General features: G+C 33.8%; 4 non-coding genes across 4 annotated transcripts; all 4 read left to right on the forward strand.

The window, feature by feature from the left end:
• The first annotated feature begins 5,794 nt into the window (after positions 1–5,794).
• On the forward strand, positions 5,795–5,910 carry LOC149776865 (U5 spliceosomal RNA). Its single transcript, XR_016416400.1, has one exon. It is a non-coding gene; the product is annotated as a U5 spliceosomal RNA (small nuclear RNA).
• A 6,146-nt stretch (positions 5,911–12,056) lies between these two features.
• LOC149776866 (U5 spliceosomal RNA) lies at positions 12,057–12,172 on the forward strand. The gene has a single exon (XR_016416401.1). It is a non-coding gene; the product is annotated as a U5 spliceosomal RNA (small nuclear RNA).
• A 6,130-nt stretch (positions 12,173–18,302) lies between these two features.
• Positions 18,303–18,418, forward strand: LOC149776867 (U5 spliceosomal RNA). The gene has a single exon (XR_016416402.1). It is a non-coding gene; the product is annotated as a U5 spliceosomal RNA (small nuclear RNA).
• A 6,124-nt stretch (positions 18,419–24,542) lies between these two features.
• On the forward strand, positions 24,543–24,658 carry LOC149776868 (U5 spliceosomal RNA). Its single transcript, XR_016416403.1, has one exon. It is a non-coding gene; the product is annotated as a U5 spliceosomal RNA (small nuclear RNA).
• Positions 24,659–26,043: the final 1,385 nt, after the last annotated feature.

Below are 26,043 nucleotides of genomic sequence, written 5' to 3' on the forward strand. Positions count from 1 at the left end.
GTGTTCTGTTTACATACTGCTCTGTTGACAGTCCAGCCTCTCAAAAAAACCTTTGGCAAGAACTTCACCGTGAAGGTATTTTTAGATTAACATATGATTTGTACTGATTGTCACACAGTGGAAATGTCAGTCTCGAGAACCAAATGTAGAGAACATATAACAAAATTAATTGTGCTATGTCCTGTCAGTGCAGTATTTGAGTAAAGATTAAACTGGTATTAAATCTTTATTATTAATGAACGACACATGAAATTTCAATATGTTATGTATATTGACTTTGAAAAACAGTAGAATGAAATTAGAAATAAAAAGTTAAGTTTTATTTTGAAAAATTTAAATGAAATTTAAAAAGAAGTATAAAAAATTAAAACATTTACTCCAAAATATATAATATTTGTTGAAATGATATTAAATGATATCAGCATGTAAATATTCCTACACCATATATAAGTTCCAATGTTGGATATTTGTCAAATTTTGTCAGAGAAAATATCTTTGTAAGTCAAAATGAGACCATCATTTAAAATACACGAAGACAAAATTCCAATTTGTATTGGTCATTCAAAGTATTTATTAGGGGTCCAAGCAGTTAATTTATGAGTTTATCATGGGGTCACTTCCTGAGTAACACATATCTGCTTGTATGGCCTTCAGTAATTTTTTACAAACATAGTTATAGGGTATTTAGTGAGAGGACAGAGATGAAAACTTTATACTAGAACCTAGTCAAGTTCTCTACTAAATCATTTTAAACTGTCCCAGAATGAAATACAATTCAAAGGGATACAATATACTTTCCCCATGTATATTACCCTTGGATGTAAGAAAACAGCAAAATAATATAAGCTGAACACAAAATGCATTCCATTGTATTGTTCAGTTTGGTTACGATATTGATTGGTGTAGTGCAGCATTGTGGCCTATATGATGTTATGGGAATGCTGATGATCCATCTTGCTTTATGCATTATTAATTACTAATAATATTTGTTAACTGACACTCTAAAGATTGCATAAGAAATATTCAAACAGATTATTTGAATTTAACTTTGTACAACTGATTTTGCGATAGCTACATATCCCACATGAACAAATATTCATATATTTTAGAATGTTTGGGATCAAACGTTTACATTCAGTACATCATATAGGCTGACATTGTACATACAGTGAATCTGTAAGGCCCATTTCTGGCTGTGTGCGCTGAAAATATCCCAAAATGTTATTTTCATCATGAGTAGGCCTATGTATGATAACATATTTCAATTTAGTACTATGACAGTGTGCAGTATTGTAGCATCAGCTGATATCTGATTCCATTGAATCATTGAGTTTAATAATTGGTAACCAACACTCTTAATGATAAATGTTGAAACAGATCATTTGAATTTTGTTTGCACGTTTGATCTTAAGAAGTACATTGTATATGTCCCACATATGTAAATGTCCATCCTGGTTTTCACGTTTTGGGGATCAGAATTTCACATTTAGTTGACGATATAGGATTTATTGGTATATATAGTTGATCTGTGTGGCCACATTTTGCTGTATTCATCTGCAATATCCAAAATTGTTATTTCCCTCATGAATAAGATCGCTTATAGTCATATATTTTAATTTAGTACATTGTCGCTTGACTTTCCTGTATACTGGTATGTACTAATGTTTGCACCAATGATCAAACCTCACCGCCCCAACATTACCTTAAACTTTATGATACATAGTCTACCTGTTTTGTTATTTAACCTGTAAATGGCTAAATATGCTTCTAGAAACCCCATATATTTTTAGGATGAATTTATCACTTTAATACATGATCATCGCTTCACCTTTTTGAGTGTCAGTCTGTCATGTTTAATATTTTTCCCATGCTTGCAACCTTAATGTTATTTTGAAATCACCATATCGAACACATTTTAAATTCACTTACCTACATCTTACTGTTTTCTAGAATCAAGTGAGACATGTTATATCTTTTCAGGTCTAACATTGTATCTGGAACAAAATGTTAGAGTTGGATCAGTTTGGAAGCTCTCCAGTAGTCCGGTGGTGATAGCAAGGTTTCATAAGGACATGTGAAGTGTACTGTCATAAGTGACCATGATTAGTTCATATCACCACACTGATATATAGCACCACAAAGACATGGCTTAGGTCTTCATGAGAGAGAATAACACCATTTTTCAGTAAGGTAGAGCCTCCCTAGAAACTGTATTTTCCTATCCCATTGTCACCTTTTGTAGCTATTGACATTGAAATGGAATGCATTTTTGCTATACAACATGGTAGTGGTCCCATCCGAACTTTAAATCTGAGTGCGCTATTACTTATACAAACAACTGCCTACGTACCTGACACAATATGTGGAACATAGCACCTGTCACTGTTTCTTTAGTGTCTACACCTATATGCATCTGGACAGGCATATTGCGGTTTGCTGCCAAAATCACTATGAGCTGTGTTGCTTCACTAACCCTGGGAAAAATGATATCACTTGTACAGAATTAAGCTACCATTTGTTTTAAATACCATGTATTAGTCAACTTTGCTGTCTAAAATTTGTCAAACTGAATTTTAAAACTTGTAGGAAAATTTATATTTTCAATAAAATGTAGTTTTTAAAATTTAAATGTTTATTTAAATTTCCTTTATCAATAATTTCAAATTGTAAACATATTCTCAGAGAGGCCTTGTACATTCAGGTTTTCATTGCATTGAAAAATTCTTATAATTAAGGAAGATATAGCAAATTAAGTTTTGGTTTCTCAAGAGCACTTGGACCAAAACTTGCACCCTGTGGAACACCAGCACTACACACTTTCTGAAAGGTGTCACGTGTCTTGTTTGTAATAAAATTCAAAAAGACTTCATGTATAAAATTGAAATAGGTGTGGCATGCAAATATAAAAGTTTGACTAAAATTGGCCATAACAAATTGGGCCTGTCAGGAATCAGGTCACAATTAGTACATCCAGTTCAGTACCAATAGATGTAGTTCAAGTCTATTTTTAGAATATTTCTTCCTCTCATTTTGGTGGTGACAGAAGAGTTATATTTATGCATTTTTTAGGGATTTAAGAAGTATTGAGAAACAAATGTAGAGAACATAGAGTAAAATTAATTGTGTTCTATGTCCTTATGGATCTGACCTTGTTCGATTTATTGACAAATGGAGTTTATCAGGAATATTATGTTCCCTGAATATTATTGGACCAGAAGTATGTTAGTTATCACGTCACTTTCTCGCATCATACCTTCTATTTTGTCCTCTTTATCTCACATGTATATGGTATGCATGTGTGTTTGGAAGTAAGTGACATTATCTTATGTTTATGAATTTAGGATTTGATGTGATGTTATTCAAATACATATATGTAGATGCACGTTTGCGTTTTAGACCAACAAGTAGATCTCCGCCTTTTCTTCTTTTTTCTCCCCTGACATTACCGGTAGTGTCAGAAAAAAACAAAAGAAGCGATGATCTACTTGCTGGTCTAGTTTGCGTGGAATATGTATGCAAATGTATGTACAAGTATTATATTTGCATATGGTCATCCAAAGTGTATCAATTTAGCGTTCATATATATACCAATCATGTGCTGCAAAATGGCATTAAACCCAGTAAAACCAATCTGAATAATCAATCCGCTAATAAAAAGAGGCGTGATCTAACGATTGTGGACTAGATGTATCAAAGTTTTGGAAATTAAGATCTGTTAAGTGTATATTTGAAACTCGTCTGCAGTAAAAACGCCCTGTGTATATACATGCACGAGTGTGTGTGTGTGTGTGTGTGTGTGTTTTGACTGAAAATAAAAGAACCGAAGGTACTGTAATATTAATTGCATTTGAAAGATGGAAGTTGTTTTTTTCTTGTTATTGTTGGAAAATGGCGTCAAACTCACAACATCACGCTGAATATGAGTAAACAGTGTGTGTGTGTGTGTGTGTGTGTGTGTGTGTGTGTGTGTGTGTGTCTAATATCAACGAACCTAAAGCACCATAAGCTTACGTCCATGTGAAAGTGGCAACATGGTTGGGGTTTTTTGTTTGTTTGCTGTGATCTGTTCATTATTTTTTTCTCTACCTATGAGCATGTGCCATGGTATTTTTCATCTTCGAACTAATTCTAAGAAATTAATAAATTCTTTGGGAAAGGCTTATTACATCGGCTTTACAATTTCATTAATGATCAAAGCTGCTCAGATTTGCTCCTTGAGGCATCTAACGAAACCAAATTAAAGCAAAACAGACGAAATAACATTAAGGAAATATTTTTGACTATGGCTGCCTAAAAATAATTCAAAAAGAACAATCTTAAAACCATTCACATGTCACAGAGTACCAGCAAGTTTTAATATACAACTTTGGAGGCCTCGTATTTCTAGCTACTTTTATGTATTTGTGATTGAAAATCTCTAACGAAATCTGAGTTGTTACTTACATAAACTTTGTATTACTATTATTTTTGATGGATAGCAACACCGGCTGCATTCATTTAAACTCAAAACATACAAATCTATGAAAACGGCATGACACGTTTCCGACAGAAAATAATTTTCAATGCTGGCGATGTACCACAGCAGGTGACATACCTTAAAAGAAATGAAGAATTTACACGTAAGTATTAAGGTTTTAAATGCTAATTTTAAACTACATGGAATTAAACGGGAACCCGGATGGCCGAGTGTTCTAAAGCGCTCGACTTTACCAATCACTGCCATCTCATCTCGATCCACGTGGTTCGGGTCTCGGGGTCGGTCTATGTGTGTATATGAGAAAGGTTGCCATTAGCCTCTCGTGAGTCGGTGGCTCTTCCCGAGGTTTTCTCCAGTTTCTTATGCCACTATTTATACTGGCCGCCATGTATAGCCTATCACGTGCTGAAAAATGGCGTTATTCCCACAACAACAACATGGGAATATGTTATGCGCCTTTTTTGCGAGTTGGATCTAACAGTTTTAGCAGTAGGAAGAGAAACTCATTGATGCTCATTTTACAAAGAGTTTTCAATTTAATTTTCCTGAAATCTATACCTCAAAAGCCGAAATCTAAGCTGCGTACCACTACCGAAACGAGAGAGGAAACAATGCTCTAAATATAGACTGGGACTACTTTTGTGGGTACTGATCCGGAAGTAATAATTGCGACTCAATTTCATTAACGGCAGCCTAAACATGTCTGAATCTTTACTTAACCATGTGTGGACCACCTATTGGAATTGTACCAAACGCAATAAAGACAGTTAATGGTCTAAGCTTGGTATAACATACCCTAGTTTGCTAGTACATATGCCAGGTTTAAGGTCTACATTGCTCTCCTCGGAGAAGACAGATGATATCCCAAACATCTGAAACATCCACACGTTGCATTAATCTAAAATGGAATTTTTTTTCTTCAAGTAAATTTTGATTTCCTATATGAATAAAACACCTGTTATTTTTTTCCAAATTAGTAATCTTTTCCTGATGTATAAATAGGTAGTTATAATCCATCTCGATAACTCGAACATCTAACGAATGTGGATTACATCCCTTTTACTGTCAAATTAACTCCCCCTGCCTTTTCCACGACAAGAAATATAGAAATATTAATTAGTATCCTTTCTACCAGTATAAAGAAAATAAATGGGTTTCACTGAAATTCAAAATAGCCAATAGCAAAATGACACTGTATATTGAAAACTATGACCCTTTTGGATCTTTGTAGACATAACCATTCCACTATCGTCTTTACAAAAGCATTTGGAAAGTTCAAACTATTTCTCTTCAAAATAAAGCGTGAAAGTATAATGATTACTCTGGTTTCTCTTCACATCGTATTAATCTTTCGCCTTTTACTAAAGATTACCGTGGAGAGGAACATTTAATGAGTCTATAGACCATTCTTTGAAGCCTCACTTTGGTGAGGTACCAGTTCAATTAAAGTAAACCTCTTGTTCAAATTTAGCATTTTGTTCTCTTTTCTTCTAACCAGATCCAAATGGAAGATAGTAACCGATGATTATATAATCAGGTCTCAGTACTTCCAGTTCGGTACTCACAAAGGTAGTTCTAGTCTATTGTTAGAACATTTATTCCTCTCTCATTGTCATGGTGATAGAAGAGTTATATTTATGCGATTTTGATAGGGATTTAAAGGTCATTGTTTATTCTTGAGAATATGAGCTCAGGTGTGGTTTTCCATGTGTATTTCGGCGATAGTGCATAGTCAGTAATAAGGCCATGGTGATGATCCGGAAGTGAAATATGTGTTCTGTTTACATACTGCTCTGTTGACAGTCCAGCCTCTCAAAAAAACCTTTGGCAAGAACTTCACCGTGAAGGTATTTTTAGATTAACATATGATTTGTACTGATTGTCACACAGTGGAAATGTCAGCCTCGAGAACCAAATGTAGAGAACATATAACAAAATTAATTGTGCTATGTCCTGTCAGTGCAGTATTTGAGTAAAGATTAAACTGGTATTAAATCTTTATTATTAATGAACGACACATGAAATTTCAATATGTTATGTATATTGACTTTGAAAAACAGTAGAATGAAATTAGAAATAAAAAGTTAAGTTTTATTTTGAAAAATTTAAATGAAATTTAAAAAGAAGTATAAAAAATTAAAACATTTACTCCAAAATATATAATATTTGTTGAAATGATATTAAATGATATCAGCATGTAAATATTCCTACACCATATATAAGTTCCAATGTTGGATATTTGTCAAATTTTGTCAGAGAAAATATCTTTGTAAGTCAAAATGAGACCATCATTTAAAATACACGAAGACAAAATTCCAGTTTGTATTGGTCATTCAAAGTATTTATTAGGGGTCCAAGCAGTTAATTTATGAGTTTATCATGGGGTCACTTCCTGAGTAACACATATCTGCTTGTATGGCCTTCAGTAATTTTTTACAAACATAGTTATAGGGTATTTAGTGAGAGGACAGAGATGAAAACTTTATACTAGAACCTAGTCAAGTTCTCTACTAAATCATTTTAAACTGTCCCAGAATGAAATACAATTCAAAGGGATAAAATATACTTTCCCCATGTATATTACCCTTGGATGTAAGAAAACAGCAAAATAATATAAGCTGAACACAAAATGCATTCCATTGTATTGTTCAGTTTGGTTACGATATTGATTGGTGTAGTGCAGCATTGTGGCCTATATGATGTTATGGGAATGCTGATGATCCATCTTGCTTTATGCATTATTAATTACTAATAATATTTGTTAACTGACACTCTAAAGATTGCATAAGAAATATTCAAACAGATTATTTGAATTCAACTTTGTACAACTGATTTTGCGATAGCTACATATCCCACATGAACAAATATTCATATATTTTAGAATGTTTGGGATCAAACGTTCACATTCAGTACATCATATAGGCTGACATTGTACATATAGTGAATCTGTAAGGCCCATTTCTGGCTGTGTGCGCTGAAAATATCCCAAAATGTTATTTTCATCATGAGTAGGCCTATGTATGATAACATATTTCAATTTAGTACTATGACAGTGTGCAGTATTGTAGCATCAGCTGATATCTGATTCCATTGAATCATTGAGTTTAATAATTGGTAACCAACACTCTTAATGATAAATGTTGAAACAGATCATTTGAATTTTGTTTGCACATTTGATCTTAAGAAGTACATTGTATATGTCCCACATATGTAAATGTCCATCCTGGTTTTCACGTTTTGGGGATCAGAATTTCACATTTAGTTGACGATATAGGATTTATTGGTATCTATAGTTGATCTGTGTGGCCACATTTTGCTGTATTCATCTGCAATATCCAAAATTGTTATTTCCCTCATGAATAAGATCGCTTATAGTCATATATTTTAATTTATTACATTGTCGCTTGACTTTCCTGTATACTGGTATGTACTAATGTTTGCACCAATCATCAAACCTCACAGCCCCAACATTGCCTTAAACTGTATGATACATAGTCTACCTGATTTGCTATTTAACCTGTAAATGGCTAAATATGCTTCTAGAAACCCCATATATTTTTAGGATAAATTTATCACTTTAATACATTGTCATCGCTTCACCTTTTTGAGTGTCAGTCTGTCATGTTTAATATTTTTCCCATGCTTGCAACCTTAATGTTATTTTGAAATCACCATATCGAACACATTTTAAATTCATTTACCTACATCTTACTGTTTTCTAGAATCAAGTGAGACATGTTATATCTTTTCAGGTCTAACATTGTATCTGGAACAAAATGTTAGAGTTGGATCAGTTTGGAAGCTCTCCAGTAGTCCGGTGGTGATAGCAAGGTTTCATAAGGACATGTGAAGTGTACTGTCATAAGTGACCATGATTAGTTCATATCACCACACTGATATATAGCACCACAAAGACATGGCTTAGGTCTTCATGAGAGAGAATAACACCATTTTTCAGTAAGGTAGAGCCTCCCTAGAAACTGTATTTTCCTATCCCATTGTCACCTTTTGTAGTTATTGACATTGAAATGGAATGCATTTTTGCTATACAACATGGTAGTGGTCCCATCCGAACTTTAAATCTGAGTGCGCTATTACTTATACAAACAACTGCCTACGTACCTGACACAATATGTGGAACATAGCACCTGTCACTGTTTCTTTAGTGTCTACACCTATATGCATCTGGACAGGCATATTGCGGTTTGCTGCCAAAATCACTATGAGCTGTGTTGCTTCACTAACCCTGGGAAAAATGATATCACTTGTACAGACTTAAGCTACCATTTGTTTTAAATACCATGTATTAGTCAACTTTGCTGTCTAAAATTTGTCAAACTGAATTTTAAAACTTGTAGGAAAATTTATATTTTCAATAAAATGTAGTTTTTAAAATTTAAATGTTTATTTAAATTTCCTTTATCAATAATTTCAAATTGTAAACATATTCTCAGAGAGGCCTTGTACATTCAGGTTTTCATTGCATTGAAAAATTCTTATAATTAAGGAAGATATAGCAAATTAAGTTTTGGTTTCTCAAGAGCACTTGGACCAAAACTTGCACCCTGTGGAACACCAGCACTACACACTTTCTGAAAGGTGTCACGTGTCTTGTTTGTAATAAAATTCAAAAAGACTTCATGTATAAAATTGAAATAGGTGTGGCATGCAAATATAAAAGTTTGACTAAAATTGGCCATAACAAATTGGGCCTGTCAGGAATCAGGTCACAATTAGTACATCCAGTTCAGTACCAATAGATGTAGTTCAAGTCTATTTTTAGAATATTTCTTCCTCTCATTTTGGTGGTGACAGAAGAGTTATATTTATGCATTTTTTAGGGATTTAAGAAGTATTGAGAAACAAATGTAGAGAACATAGAGTAAAATTAATTGTGTTCTATGTCCTTATGGATCTGACCTTGTTCGATTTATTGACAAATGGAGTTTATCAGGAATATTATGTTCCCTGAATATTACTGGACCAGAAGTATGTTAGTTATCACGTCACTTTCTCGCATCATACCTTCTATTTTGTCCTCTTTATCTCACATGTATATGGTATGCATGTGTGTTTGGAAGTAAGTAACATTATCTTATGTTTATGAATTTAGCATTTGATGTGATCTTATTCAAATACATGTATGTAGATGCACGTTTGCTTTTTAGACCAACAAGTAGATCTCCGCCTTTTCTTCTTTTTTCTCCCCTGACATTACCGGTAGTGTCAGAAAAAAACAAAAGAAGCGATGATCTACTTGCTGGTCTAGTTTGCGTGGAATATGTATGCAAATGTATGTACAAGTATTATATTTGCATATGGTCATCCAAAGTGTATCAATTTAGCGTTCATATATATACCAATCATGTGCTGCAAAATGGCATTAAACCCAGTAAAACCAATCTGAATAATCAATCCGCTAATAAAAAGAGGCGTGATCTAACGATTGTGGACTAGATGTATCAAAGTTTTGGAAATTAAGATCTGTTAAGTGTATATTTGAAACTCGTCTGCAGTAAAAACGCCCTGTGTATATACATGCACGAGTGTGTGTGTGTGTGTGTGTGTGTGTTTTGACTGAAAATAAAAGAACCGAAGGTACTGTAATATTAATTGCATTTGAAAGATGGAAGTTTTTTTTTCTTGTTATTGTTGGAAAATGGCGTCAAACTCACAACATCACGCTGAATATGAGTAAACAGTGTGTGTGTGTGTGTGTGTGTGTGTGTGTGTGTGTGTGTGTGTGTGTGTGTGTGTGTGTCTAATATCAACGAACCTAAAGCACCATAAGCTTACGTCCATGTGAAAGTGGCAACATGGTTGGGGTTTTTTGTTTGTTTGCTGTGATCTGTTCATTATTTTTTTCTCTACCTATGAGCATGTGCCATGGTATTTTTCATCTTCGAACTAATTCTAAGAAATTAATAAATTCTTTGGGAAAGGCTTATTACATCGGCTTTACAATTTCATTAATGATCAAAGCTGCTCAGATTTGCTCCTTGAGGCATCTAACGAAACCAAATTAAAGCAAAACAGACGAAATAACATTAAGGAAATTTTTTTGACTATGGCTGCCTAAAAATAATTCAAAAAGAACAATCTTAAAACCATTCACATGTCACAGAGTACCAGCAAGTTTTAATATACAACTTTGGAGGCCTCGTATTTCTAGCTACTTTTATGTATTTGTGATTGAAAATCTCTAACGAAATCTGAGTTGTTACTTACATAAACTTTGTATTACTATTATTTTTGATGGATAGTAACACCGGCTGCATTCATTTAAACTCAAAACATACAAATCTATGAAAACGGCATGACACGTTTCCGACAGAAAATAATTTTCAATGCTGGCGATGTATCACAGCAGGTGACATACCTTAAAAGAAATGAAGAATTTACACGTAAGTATTAAGGTTTTAAATGCTAATTTTAAACTACATGGAATTAAACGGGAACCCGGATGGCCGAGTGTTCTAAAGCGCTCGACTTTACCAATCACTGCCATCTCATCTCGATCCACGTGGTTCGGGTCTCGGGGTCGGTCTATGTGTGTATATGAGAAAGGTTGCCATTAGCCTCTCGTGAGTCGGTGGCTCTTCCCGAGGTTTTCTCCAGTTTCTTATGCCACTATTTATACTGGCCGCCATGTATAGCCTATCACGTGCTGAAAAATGGCGTTATTCCCACAACAACAACATGGGAATATGTTATGCGCCTTTTTTGCGAGTTGGATCTAACAGTTTTAGCAGTAGGAAGAGAAACTCATTGATGCTCATTTTACAAAGAGTTTTCAATTTAATTTTCCTGAAATCTATACCTCAAAAGCCGAAATCTAAGCTGCGTACCACTACCGAAACGAGAGAGGAAACAATGCTCTAAATAATGACTGGGACTACTTTTGTGGGTACTGATCCGGAAGTAATAATTGCGACTCAATTTCATTAACGGCAGCCTAAACATGTCTGAATCTTTACTTAACCATGTGTGGACCACCTATTGGAATTGTACCAAACGCAATAAAGACAGTTAATGGTCTAAGCTTGGTATAACATACCCTAGTTTGCTAGTACATATGCCAGGTTTAAGGTCTACATTGCTCTCCTCGGAGAAGACAGATGATATCCCAAACATCTGAAACATCCACACGTTGCATTAATCTAAAATGGAATTTTTTTTCTTCAAGTAAATTTTGATTTCCTATATGAATAAAACACCTGTTATTTTTTTCCAAATTAGTAATCTTTTCCTGATGTATAAATAGGTAGTTATAATCCATCTCGATAACTCGAACATCTAACGAATGTGGATTACATCCCTTTCACTGTCAAATTAACTCCCCCTGCCTTTTCCACGACAAGAAATATAGAAATATTAATTAGTATCCTTTCTACCAGTATAAAGAAAATAAATGGGTTTCACTGAAATTCAAAATAGCCAATAGCAAAATGACACTGTATATTGAAAACTATGACCCTTTTGGATCTTTGTAGACATAACCATTCCACTATCGTCTTTACAAAAGCATTTGGAAAGTTCAAACTATTTCTCTTCAAAATAAAGCGTGAAAGTATAATGATTACTCTGGTTTCTCTTCACATCGTATTAATCTTTCGCCTTTTACTAAAGATTACCGTGGAGAGGAACATTTAATGAGTCTATAGACCATTCTTTGAAGCCTCACTTTGGTGAGGTACCAATTCAATTAAAGTAAACCTCTTGTTCAAATTTAGCATTTTGTTCTCTTTTCTTCTAACCAGATCCAAATGGAAGATAGTAACCGATGATTATATAATCAGGTCTCAGTACTTCCAGTTCGGTACTCACAAAGGTAGTTCTAGTCTATTGTTAGAACATTTATTCCTCTCTCATTGTCATGGTGATAGAAGAGTTATATTTATGCGATTTTGATAGGGATTTAAAGGTCATTGTTTATTCTTGAGAATATGAGCTCAGGTGTGGTTTTCCATGTGTATTTTGGCGATAGTGCATAGTCAGTAATAAGGCCATGGTGATGATCCGGAAGTGAAATATGTGTTCTGTTTACATACTGCTCTGTTGACAGTCCAGCCTCTCAAAAAAACCTTTGGCAAGAACTTCACCGTGAAGGTATTTTTAGATTAACATATGATTTGTACTGATTGTCACACAGTGGAAATGTCAGCCTCGAGAACCAAATGTAGAGAACATATAACAAAATTAATTGTGCTATGTCCTGTCAGTGCAGTATTTGAGTAAAGATTAAACTGGTATTAAATCTTTATTATTAATGAACGACACATGAAATTTCAATATGTTATGTATATTGACTTTGAAAAACAGTAGAATGAAATTAGAAATAAAAAGTTAAGTTTTATTTTGAAAAATTTAAATGAAATTTAAAAAGAAGTATAAAAAATTAAAACATTTACTCCAAAATATATAATATTTGTTGAAATGATATTAAATGATATCAGCATGTAAATATTCCTACACCATATATAAGTTCCAATGTTGGATATTTGTCAAATTTTGTCAGAGAAAATATCTTTGTAAGTCAAAATGAGACCATCATTTAAAATACACGAAGACAAAATTCCAGTTTGTATTGGTCATTCAAAGTATTTATTAGGGGTCCAAGCAGTTAATTTATGAGTTTATCATGGGGTCACTTCCTGAGTAACACATATCTGCTTGTATGGCCTTCAGTAATTTTTTACAAACATAGTTATAGGGTATTTAGTGAGAGGACAGAGATGAAAACTTTATACTAGAACCTAGTCAAGTTCTCTACTAAATCATTTTAAACTGTCCCAGAATGAAATACAATTCAAAGGGATAAAATATACTTTCCCCATGTATATTACCCTTGGATGTAAGAAAACAGCAAAATAATATAAGCTGAACACAAAATGCATTCCATTGTATTGTTCAGTTTGGTTACGATATTGATTGGTGTAGTGCAGCATTGTGGCCTATATGATGTTATGGGAATGCTGATGATCCATCTTGCTTTATGCATTATTAATTACTAATAATATTTGTTAACTGACACTCTAAAGATTGCATAAGAAATATTCAAACAGATTATTTGAATTCAACTTTGTACAACTGATTTTGCGATAGCTACATATCCCACATGAACAAATATTCATATATTTTAGAATGTTTGGGATCAAACGTTCACATTCAGTACATCATATAGGCTGACATTGTACATATAGTGAATCTGTAAGGCCCATTTCTGGCTGTGTGCGCTGAAAATATCCCAAAATGTTATTTTCATCATGAGTAGGCCTATGTATGATAACATATTTCAATTTAGTACTATGACAGTGTGCAGTATTGTAGCATCAGCTGATATCTGATTCCATTGAATCATTGAGTTTAATAATTGGTAACCAACACTCTTAATGATAAATGTTGAAACAGATCATTTGAATTTTGTTTGCACATTTGATCTTAAGAAGTACATTGTATATGTCCCACATATGTAAATGTCCATCCTGGTTTTCACGTTTTGGGGATCAGAATTTCACATTTAGTTGACGATATAGGATTTATTGGTATCTATAGTTGATCTGTGTGGCCACATTTTGCTGTATTCATCTGCAATATCCAAAATTGTTATTTCCCTCATGAATAAGATCGCTTATAGTCATATATTTTAATTTATTACATTGTCGCTTGACTTTCCTGTATACTGGTATGTACTAATGTTTGCACCAATCATCAAACCTCACCGCCCCAACATTGCCTTAAACTGTATGATACATAGTCTACCTGATTTGCTATTTAACCTGTAAATGGCTAAATATGCTTCTAGAAACCCCATATATTTTTAGGATAAATTTATCACTTTAATACATGGTCATAGCTTCACCTTTTGAGTGTCAGTCTGTCATGTTTAATATTTTTCCCATGCTTGCAACCTTAATGTTATTTTGAAATCACCATATCGAACACATTTTAAATTCATTTACCTACATCTTACTGTTTTCTAGAATCAAGTGAGACATGTTATATCTTTTCAGGTCTAACATTGTATCTGGAACAAAATGTTAGAGTTGGATCAGTTTGGAAGCTCTCCAGTAGTCCGGTGGTGATAGCAAGGTTTCATAAGGACATGTGAAGTGTACTGTCATAAGTGACCATGATTAGTTCATATCACCACACTGATATATAGCACCACAAAGACATGGCTTAGGTCTTCATGAGAGAGAATAACACCATTTTTCAGTAAGGTAGAGCCTCCCTAGAAACTGTATTTTCCTATCCCATTGTCACCTTTTGTAGTTATTGACATTGAAATGGAATGCATTTTTGCTATACAACATGGTAGTGGTCCCATCCGAACTTTAAATCTGAGTGCGCTATTACTTATACAAACAACTGCCTACGTACCTGACACAATATGTGGAACATAGCACCTGTCACTGTTTCTTTAGTGTCTACACCTATATGCATCTGGACAGGCATATTGCGGTTTGCTGCCAAAATCACTATGAGCTGTGTTGCTTCACTAACCCTGGGAAAAATGATATCACTTGTACAGACTTAAGCTACCATTTGTTTTAAATACCATGTATTAGTCAACTTTGCTGTCTAAAATTTGTCAAACTGAATTTTAAAACTTGTAGGAAAATTTATATTTTCAATAAAATGTAGTTTTTAAAATTTAAATGTTTATTTAAATTTCCTTTATCAATAATTTCAAATTGTAAACATATTCTCAGAGAGGCCTTGTACATTCAGGTTTTCATTGCATTGAAAAATTCTTATAATTAAGGAAGATATAGCAAATTAAGTTTTGGTTTCTCAAGAGCACTTGGACCAAAACTTGCACCCTGTGGAACACCAGCACTACACACTTTCTGAAAGGTGTCACGTGTCTTGTTTGTAATAAAATTCAAAAAGACTTCATGTATAAAATTGAAATAGGTGTGGCATGCAAATATAAAAGTTTGACTAAAATTGGCCATAACAAATTGGGCCTGTCAGGAATCAGGTCACAATTAGTACATCCAGTTCAGTACCAATAGATGTAGTTCAAGTCTATTTTTAGAATATTTCTTCCTCTCATTTTGGTGGTGACAGAAGAGTTATATTTATGCATTTTTTAGGGATTTAAGAAGTATTGAGAAACAAATGTAGAGAACATAGAGTAAAATTAATTGTGTTCTATGTCCTTATGGATCTGACCTTGTTCGATTTATTGACAAATGGAGTTTATCAGGAATATTATGTTCCCTGAATATTACTGGACCAGAAGTATGTTAGTTATCACGTCACTTTCTCGCATCATACCTTCTATTTTGTCCTCTTTATCTCACATGTATATGGTATGCATGTGTGTTTGGAAGTAAGTAACATTATCTTATGTTTATGAATTTAGCATTTGATGTGATCTTATTCAAATACATGTATGTAGATGCACGTTTGCTTTTTAGACCAACAAGTAGATCTCCGCCTTTTCTTCTTTTTTCTCCCCTGACATTACCGGTAGTGTCAGAAAAAAACAAAAGAAGCGATGATCTACTTGCTGGTCTAGTTTGCGTGGAATATGTATGCAAATGTATGTACAAGTATTATATTTGCATATGGTCATCCAAAGTGTATCAATTTAGCGTTCATATATATACCAATCATGTGCTGCAAAATGGCATTAAACCCAGTAAAACCAATCTGAATAATCAATCCGCTAATAAAAAGAGGCGTGATCTAACGATTGTGGACTAGATGTATCAAAGTTTTGGAAATTAAGATCTGTTAAGTGTATATTTGAAACTCGTCTGCAGTAAAAACGCCCTGTGTATATACATGCACGAGTGTGTGTGTGTGTGTGTGTGTGTGTGTGTGTTTTGACTGAAAATCAAAGAACCGAAGGTACTGTAATATTAATTGCATTTGAAAGATGGAAGTTGTTTTTTTCTTGTTATTGTTGGAAAATGGCGTCAAACTCACAACATCACGCTGAATATGAGTAAACAGTGTGTGTGTGTGTGTGTGTGTGTGTGTGTGTGTGTGTCTAATATCAACGAACCTAAAGCACCATAAGCTTACGTCCATGTGAAAGTGGCAACATGGTTGGGGTTTTTTGTTTGTTTGCTGTGATCTGTTCATTATTTTTTTCTCTACCTATGAGCATGTGCCATGGTATTTTTCATCTTCGAACTAATTCTAAGAAATTAATAAATTCTTTGGGAAAGGCTTATTACATCGGCTTTACAATTTCATTAATGATCAAAGCTGCTCAGATTTGCTCCTTGAGGCATCTAACGAAACCAAATTAAAGCAAAACAGACGAAATAACATTAAGGAAATTTTTTTGACTATGGCTGCCTAAAAATAATTCAAAAAGAACAATCTTAAAACCATTCACATGTCACAGAGTACCAGCAAGTTTTAATATACAACTTTGGAGGCCTCGTATTTCTAGCTACTTTTATGTATTTGTGATTGAAAATCTCTAACGAAATCTGAGTTGTTACTTACATAAACTTTGTATTACTATTATTTTTGATGGATAGTAACACCGGCTGCATTCATTTAAACTCAAAACATACAAATCTATGAAAACGGCATGACACGTTTCCGACAGAAAATAATTTTCAATGCTGGCGATGTATCACAGCAGGTGACATACCTTAAAAGAAATGAAGAATTTACACGTAAGTATTAAGGTTTTAAATGCTAATTTTAAACTACATGGAATTAAACGGGAACCCGGATGGCCGAGTGTTCTAAAGCGCTCGACTTTACCAATCACTGCCATCTCATCTCGATCCACGTGGTTCGGGTCTCGGGGTCGGTCTATGTGTGTATATGAGAAAGGTTGCCATTAGCCTCTCGTGAGTCGGTGGCTCTTATCGAGGTTTTCTCCAGTTTCTTATGCCACTATTTATACTGGCCGCCATGTATAGCCTATCACGTGCTGAAAAATGGCGTTATTCCCACAACAACAACATGGGAATATGTTATGCGCCTTTTTTGCGAGTTGGATCTAACAGTTTTAGCAGTAGGAAGAGAAACTCATTGATGCTCATTTTACAAAGAGTTTTCAATTTAATTTTCCTGAAATCTATACCTCAAAAGCCGAAATCTAAGCTGCGTACCACTACCGAAACGAGAGAGGAAACAATGCTCTAAATATAGACTGGGACTACTTTTGTGGGTACTGATCCGGAAGTAATAATTGCGACTCAATTTCATTAACGGCAGCCTAAACATGTCTGAATCTTTACTTAACCATGTGTGGACCACCTATTGGAATTGTACCAAACGCAATAAAGACAGTTAATGGTCTAAGCTTGGTATAACATACCCTAGTTTGCTAGTACATATGCCAGGTTTAAGGTCTACATTGCTCTCCTCGGAGAAGACAGATGATATCCCAAACATCTGAAACATCCACACGTTGCATTAATCTAAAATGGAATTTTTTTTCTTCAAGTAAATTTTGATTTCCTATATGAATAAAACACCTGTTATTTTTTTCCAAATTAGTAATCTTTTCCTGATGTATAAATAGGTAGTTATAATCCATCTCGATAACTCGAACATCTAACGAATGTGGATTACATCCCTTTTACTGTCAAATTAACTCCCCCTGCCTTTTCCACGACAAGAAATATAGAAATATTAATTAGTATCCTTTCTACCAGTATAAAGAAAATAAATGGGTTTCACTGAAATTCAAAATAGCCAATAGCAAAATGACACTGTATATTGAAAACTATGACCCTTTTGGATCTTTGTAGACATAACCATTCCACTATCGTCTTTACAAAAGCATTTGGAAAGTTCAAACTATTTCTCTTCAAAATAAAGCTTGAAAGTATAATGATTACTCTGGTTTCTCTTCACATCGTATTAATCTTTCGCCTTTTACTAAAGATTACCGTGGAGAGGAACATTTAATGAGTCTATAGACCATTCTTTGAAGCCTCACTTTGGTGAGGTACCAATTCAATTAAAGTAAACCTCTTGTTCAAATTTAGCATTTTGTTCTCTTTTCTTCTAACCAGATCCAAATGGAAGATAGTAACCGATGATTATATAATCAGGTCTCAGTACTTCCAGTTCGGTACTCACAAAGGTAGTTCTAGTCTATTGTTAGAACATTTATTCCTCTCTCATTGTCATGGTGATAGAAGAGTTATATTTATGCGATTTTGATAGGGATTTAAAGGTCATTGTTTATTCTTGAGAATATGAGCTCAGGTGTGGTTTTCCATGTGTATTTTGGCGATAGTGCATAGTCAGTAATAAGGCCATGGTGATGATCCGGAAGTGAAATATGTGTTCTGTTTACATACTGCTCTGTTGACAGTCCAGCCTCTCAAAAAAACCTTTGGCAAGAACTTCACCGTGAAGGTATTTTTAGATTAACATATGATTTGTACTGATTGTCACACAGTGGAAATGTCAGCCTCGAGAACCAAATGTAGAGAACATATAACAAAATTAATTGTGCTATGTCCTGTCAGTGCAGTATTTGAGTAAAGATTAAACTGGTATTAAATCTTTATTATTAATGAACGACACATGAAATTTCAATATGTTATGTATATTGACTTTGAAAAACAGTAGAATGAAATTAGAAATAAAAAGTTAAGTTTTATTTTGAAAAATTTAAATGAAATTTAAAAAGAAGTATAAAAAATTAAAACATTTACTCCAAAATATATAATATTTGTTGAAATGATATTAAATGATATCAGCATGTAAATATTCCTACACCATATATAAGTTCCAATGTTGGATATTTGTCAAATTTTGTCAGAGAAAATATCTTTGTAAGTCAAAATGAGACCATCATTTAAAATACACGAAGACAAAATTCCAGTTTGTATTGGTCATTCAAAGTATTTATTAGGGGTCCAAGCAGTTAATTTATGAGTTTATCATGGGGTCACTTCCTGAGTAACACATATCTGCTTGTATGGCCTTCAGTAATTTTTTACAAACATAGTTATAGGGTATTTAGTGAGAGGACAGAGATGAAAACTTTATACTAGAACCTAGTCAAGTTCTCTACTAAATCATTTTAAACTGTCCCAGAATGAAATACAATTCAAAGGGATAAAATATACTTTCCCCATGTATATTACCCTTGGATGTAAGAAAACAGCAAAATAATATAAGCTGAACACAAAATGCATTCCATTGTATTGTTCAGTTTGGTTACGATATTGATTGGTGTAGTGCAGCATTGTGGCCTATATGATGTTATGGGAATGCTGATGATCCATCTTGCTTTATGCATTATTAATTACTAATAATATTTGTTAACTGACACTCTAAAGATTGCATAAGAAATATTCAAACAGATTATTTGAATTCAACTTTGTACAACTGATTTTGCGATAGCTACATATCCCACATGAACAAATATTCATATATTTTAGAATGTTTGGGATCAAACGTTCACATTCAGTACATCATATAGGCTGACATTGTACATATAGTGAATCTGTAAGGCCCATTTCTGGCTGTGTGCGCTGAAAATATCCCAAAATGTTATTTTCATCATGAGTAGGCCTATGTATGATAACATATTTCAATTTAGTACTATGACAGTGTGCAGTATTGTAGCATCAGCTGATATCTGATTCCATTGAATCATTGAGTTTAATAATTGGTAACCAACACTCTTAATGATAAATGTTGAAACAGATCATTTGAATTTTGTTTGCACATTTGATCTTAAGAAGTACATTGTATATGTCCCACATATGTAAATGTCCATCCTGGTTTTCACGTTTTGGGGATCAGAATTTCACATTTAGTTGACGATATAGGATTTATTGGTATCTATAGTTGATCTGTGTGGCCACATTTTGCTGTATTCATCTGCAATATCCAAAATTGTTATTTCCCTCATGAATAAGATCGCTTATAGTCATATATTTTAATTTATTACATTGTCGCTTGACTTTCCTGTATACTGGTATGTACTAATGTTTGCACCAATCATCAAACCTCACCGCCCCAACATTGCCTTAAACTGTATGATACATAGTCTACCTGATTTGCTATTTAACCTGTAAATGGCTAAATATGCTTCTAGAAACCCCATATATTTTTAGGATAAATTTATCACTTTAATACATGGTCATAGCTTCACCTTTTGAGTGTCAGTCTGTCATGTTTAATATTTTTCCCATGCTTGCAACCTTAATGTTATTTTGAAATCACCATATCGAACACATTTTAAATTCATTTACCTACATCTTACTGTTTTCTAGAATCAAGTGAGACATGTTATATCTTTTCAGGTCTAACATTGTATCTGGAACAAAATGTTAGAGTTGGATCAGTTTGGAAGCTCTCCAGTAGTCCGGTGGTGATAGCAAGGTTTCATAAGGACATGTGAAGTGTACTGTCATAAGTGACCATGATTAGTTCATATCACCACACTGATATATAGCACCACAAAGACATGGCTTAGGTCTTCATGAGAGAGAATAACACCATTTTTCAGTAAGGTAGAGCCTCCCTAGAAACTGTATTTTCCTATCCCATTGTCACCTTTTGTAGTTATTGACATTGAAATGGAATGCATTTTTGCTATACAACATGGTAGTGGTCCCATCCGAACTTTAAATCTGAGTGCGCTATTACTTATACAAACAACTGCCTACGTACCTGACACAATATGTGGAACATAGCACCTGTCACTGTTTCTTTAGTGTCTACACCTATATGCATCTGGACAGGCATATTGCGGTTTGCTGCCAAAATCACTATGAGCTGTGTTGCTTCACTAACCCTGGGAAAAATGATATCACTTGTACAGACTTAAGCTACCATTTGTTTTAAATACCATGTATTAGTCAACTTTGCTGTCTAAAATTTGTCAAACTGAATTTTAAAACTTGTAGGAAAATTTATATTTTCAATAAAATGTAGTTTTTAAAATTTAAATGTTTATTTAAATTTCCTTTATCAATAATTTCAAATTGTAAACATATTCTCAGAGAGGCCTTGTACATTCAGGTTTTCATTGCATTGAAAAATTCTTATAATTAAGGAAGATATAGCAAATTAAGTTTTGGTTTCTCAAGAGCACTTGGACCAAAATTTGCACCCTGTGGAACACCAGCACTACACACTTTCTGAAAGGTGTCACGTGTCTTGTTTGTAATAAAATTCAAAAAGACTTCATGTATAAAATTGAAATAGGTGTGGCATGCAAATATAAAAGTTTGACTAAAATTGGCCATAACAAATTGGGCCTGTCAGGAATCAGGTCACAATTAGTACATCCAGTTCAGTACCAATAGATGTAGTTCAAGTCTATTTTTAGAATATTTCTTCCTCTCATTTTGGTGGTGACAGAAGAGTTATATTTATGCATTTTTTAGGGATTTAAGAAGTATTGAGAAACAAATGTAGAGAACATAGAGTAAAATTAATTGTGTTCTATGTCCTTATGGATCTGACCTTGTTCGATTTATTGACAAATGGAGTTTATCAGGAATATTATGTTCCCTGAATATTAATGGACCAGAAGTATGTTAGTTATCACGTCACTTTCTCGCATCATACCTTCTATTTTGTCCTCTTTATCTCACATGTATATGGTATGCATGTGTGTTTGGAAGTAAGTAACATTATCTTATGTTTATGAATTTAGCATTTGATGTGATCTTATTCAAATACATGTATGTAGATGCACGTTTGCTTTTTAGACCAACAAGTAGATCTCCGCCTTTTCTTCTTTTTTCTCCCCTGACATTACCGGTAGTGTCAGAAAAAAACAAAAGAAGCGATGATCTACTTGCTGGTCTAGTTTGCGTGGAATATGTATGCAAATGTATGTACAAGTATTATATTTGCATATGGTCATCCAAAGTGTATCAATTTAGCGTTCATATATATACCAATCATGTGCTGCAAAATGGCATTAAACCCAGTAAAACCAATCTGAATAATCAATCCGCTAATAAAAAGAGGCGTGATCTAACGATTGTGGACTAGATGTATCAAAGTTTTGGAAATTAAGATCTGTTAAGTGTATATTTGAAACTCGTCTGCAGTAAAAACGCCCTGTGTATATACATGCACGAGTGTGTGTGTGTGTGTGTGTGTGTGTGTGTGTGTGTGTTTTGACTGAAAATCAAAGAACCGAAGGTACTGTAATATTAATTGCATTTGAAAGATGCAAGTTGTTTTTTTCTTGTTATTGTTGGAAAATGGCGTCAAACTCACAACATCACGCTGAATATGAGTAAACAGTGTGTGTGTGTGTGTGTGTGTGTGTCTAATATCAACGAACCTAAAGCACCATAAGCTTACGTCCATGTGAAAGTGGCAACATGGTTGGGGTTTTTTGTTTGTTTGCTGTGATCTGTTCATTATTTTTTTCTCTACCTATGAGCATGTGCCATGGTATTTTTCATCTTCGAACTAATTCTAAGAAATTAATAAATTCTTTGGGAAAGGCTTATTACATCGGCTTTACAATTTCATTAATGATCAAAGCTGCTCAGATTTGCTCCTTGAGGCATCTAACGAAACCAAATTAAAGCAAAACAGACGAAATAACATTAAGGAAATTTTTTTGACTATGGCTGCCTAAAAATAATTCAAAAAGAACAATCTTAAAACCATTCACATGTCACAGAGTACCAGCAAGTTTTAATATACAACTTTGGAGGCCTCGTATTTCTAGCTACTTTTATGTATTTGTGATTGAAAATCTCTAACGAAATCTGAGTTGTTACTTACATAAACTTTGTATTACTATTATTTTTGATGGATAGTAACACCGGCTGCATTCATTTAAACTCAAAACATACAAATCTATGAAAACGGCATGACACGTTTCCGACAGAAAATAATTTTCAATGCTGGCGATGTATCACAGCAGGTGACATACCTTAAAAGAAATGAAGAATTTACACGTAAGTATTAAGGTTTTAAATGCTAATTTTAAACTACATGGAATTAAACGGGAACCCGGATGGCCGAGTGTTCTAAAGCGCTCGACTTTACCAATCACTGCCATCTCATCTCGATCCACGTGGTTCGGGTCTCGGGGTCGGTCTATGTGTGTATATGAGAAAGGTTGCCATTAGCCTCTCGTGAGTCGGTGGCTCTTCCCGAGGTTTTCTCCAGTTTCTTATGCCACTATTTATACTGGCCGCCATGTATAGCCTATCACGTGCTGAAAAATGGCGTTATTCCCACAACAACAACATGGGAATATGTTATGCGCCTTTTTTGCGAGTTGGATCTAACAGTTTTAGCAGTAGGAAGAGAAACTCATTGATGCTCATTTTACAAAGAGTTTTCAATTTAATTTTCCTGAAATCTATACCTCAAAAGCCGAAATCTAAGCTGCGTACCACTACCGAAACGAGAGAGGAAACAATGCTCTAAATAATGACTGGGACTACTTTTGTGGGTACTGATCCGGAAGTAATAATTGCGACTCAATTTCATTAACGGCAGCCTAAACATGTCTGAATCTTTACTTAACCATGTGTGGACCACCTATTGGAATTGTACCAAACGCAATAAAGACAGTTAATGGTCTAAGCTTGGTATAACATACCCTAGTTTGCTAGTACATATGCCAGGTTTAAGGTCTACATTGCTCTCCTCGGAGAAGACAGATGATATCCCAAACATCTGAAACATCCACACGTTGCATTAATCTAAAATGGAATTTTTTTTCTTCAAGTAAATTTTGATTTCCTATATGAATAAAACACCTGTTATTTTTTTCCAAATTAGTAATCTTTTCCTGATGTATAAATAGGTAGTTATAATCCATCTCGATAACTCGAACATCTAACGAATGTGGATTACATCCCTTTCACTGTCAAATTAACTCCCCCTGCCTTTTCCACGACAAGAAATATAGAAATATTAATTAGTATCCTTTCTACCAGTATAAAGAAAATAAATGGGTTTCACTGAAATTCAAAATAGCCAATAGCAAAATGACACTGTATATTGAAAACTATGACCCTTTTGGATCTTTGTAGACATAACCATTCCACTATCGTCTTTACAAAAGCATTTGGAAAGTTCAAACTATTTCTCTTCAAAATAAAGCGTGAAAGTATAATGATTACTCTGGTTTCTCTTCACATCGTATTAATCTTTCGCCTTTTACTAAAGATTACCGTGGAGAGGAACATTTAATGAGTCTATAGACCATTCTTTGAAGCCTCACTTTGGTGAGGTACCAATTCAATTAAAGTAAACCTCTTGTTCAAATTTAGCATTTTGTTCTCTTTTCTTCTAACCAGATCCAAATGGAAGATAGTAACCGATGATTATATAATCAGGTCTCAGTACTTCCAGTTCGGTACTCACAAAGGTAGTTCTAGTCTATTGTTAGAACATTTATTCCTCTCTCATTGTCATGGTGATAGAAGAGTTATATTTATGCGATTTTGATAGGGATTTAAAGGTCATTGTTTATTCTTGAGAATATGAGCTCAGGTGTGGTTTTCCATGTGTATTTTGGCGATAGTGCATAGTCAGTAATAAGGCCATGGTGATGATCCGGAAGTGAAATATGTGTTCTGTTTACATACTGCTCTGTTGACAGTCCAGCCTCTCAAAAAAACCTTTGGCAAGAACTTCACCGTGAAGGTATTTTTAGATTAACATATGATTTGTACTGATTGTCACACAGTGGAAATGTCAGCCTCGAGAACCAAATGTAGAGAACATATAACAAAATTAATTGTGCTATGTCCTGTCAGTGCAGTATTTGAGTAAAGATTAAACTGGTATTAAATCTTTATTATTAATGAACGACACATGAAATTTCAATATGTTATGTATATTGACTTTGAAAAACAGTAGAATGAAATTAGAAATAAAAAGTTAAGTTTTATTTTGAAAAATTTAAATGAAATTTAAAAAGAAGTATAAAAAATTAAAACATTTACTCCAAAATATATAATATTTGTTGAAATGATATTAAATGATATCAGCATGTAAATATTCCTACACCATATATAAGTTCCAATGTTGGATATTTGTCAAATTTTGTCAGAGAAAATATCTTTGTAAGTCAAAATGAGACCATCATTTAAAATACACGAAGACAAAATTCCAGTTTGTATTGGTCATTCAAAGTATTTATTAGGGGTCCAAGCAGTTAATTTATGAGTTTATCATGGGGTCACTTCCTGAGTAACACATATCTGCTTGTATGGCCTTCAGTAATTTTTTACAAACATAGTTATAGGGTATTTAGTGAGAGGACAGAGATGAAAACTTTATACTAGAACCTAGTCAAGTTCTCTACTAAATCATTTTAAACTGTCCCAGAATGAAATACAATTCAAAGGGATAAAATATACTTTCCCCATGTATATTACCCTTGGATGTAAGAAAACAGCAAAATAATATAAGCTGAACACAAAATGCATTCCATTGTATTGTTCAGTTTGGTTACGATATTGATTGGTGTAGTGCAGCATTGTGGCCTATATGATGTTATGGGAATGCTGATGATCCATCTTGCTTTATGCATTATTAATTACTAATAATATTTGTTAACTGACACTCTAAAGATTGCATAAGAAATATTCAAACAGATTATTTGAATTCAA

Source organism: Sinohyriopsis cumingii, chromosome 18 (genome assembly GCF_028554795.1).
Source record: "Sinohyriopsis cumingii isolate HCF-2022 chromosome 18, ASM2855479v2, whole genome shotgun sequence".
NCBI classification, from domain to species: domain Eukaryota; kingdom Metazoa; phylum Mollusca; class Bivalvia; order Unionida; family Unionidae; genus Sinohyriopsis; species Sinohyriopsis cumingii.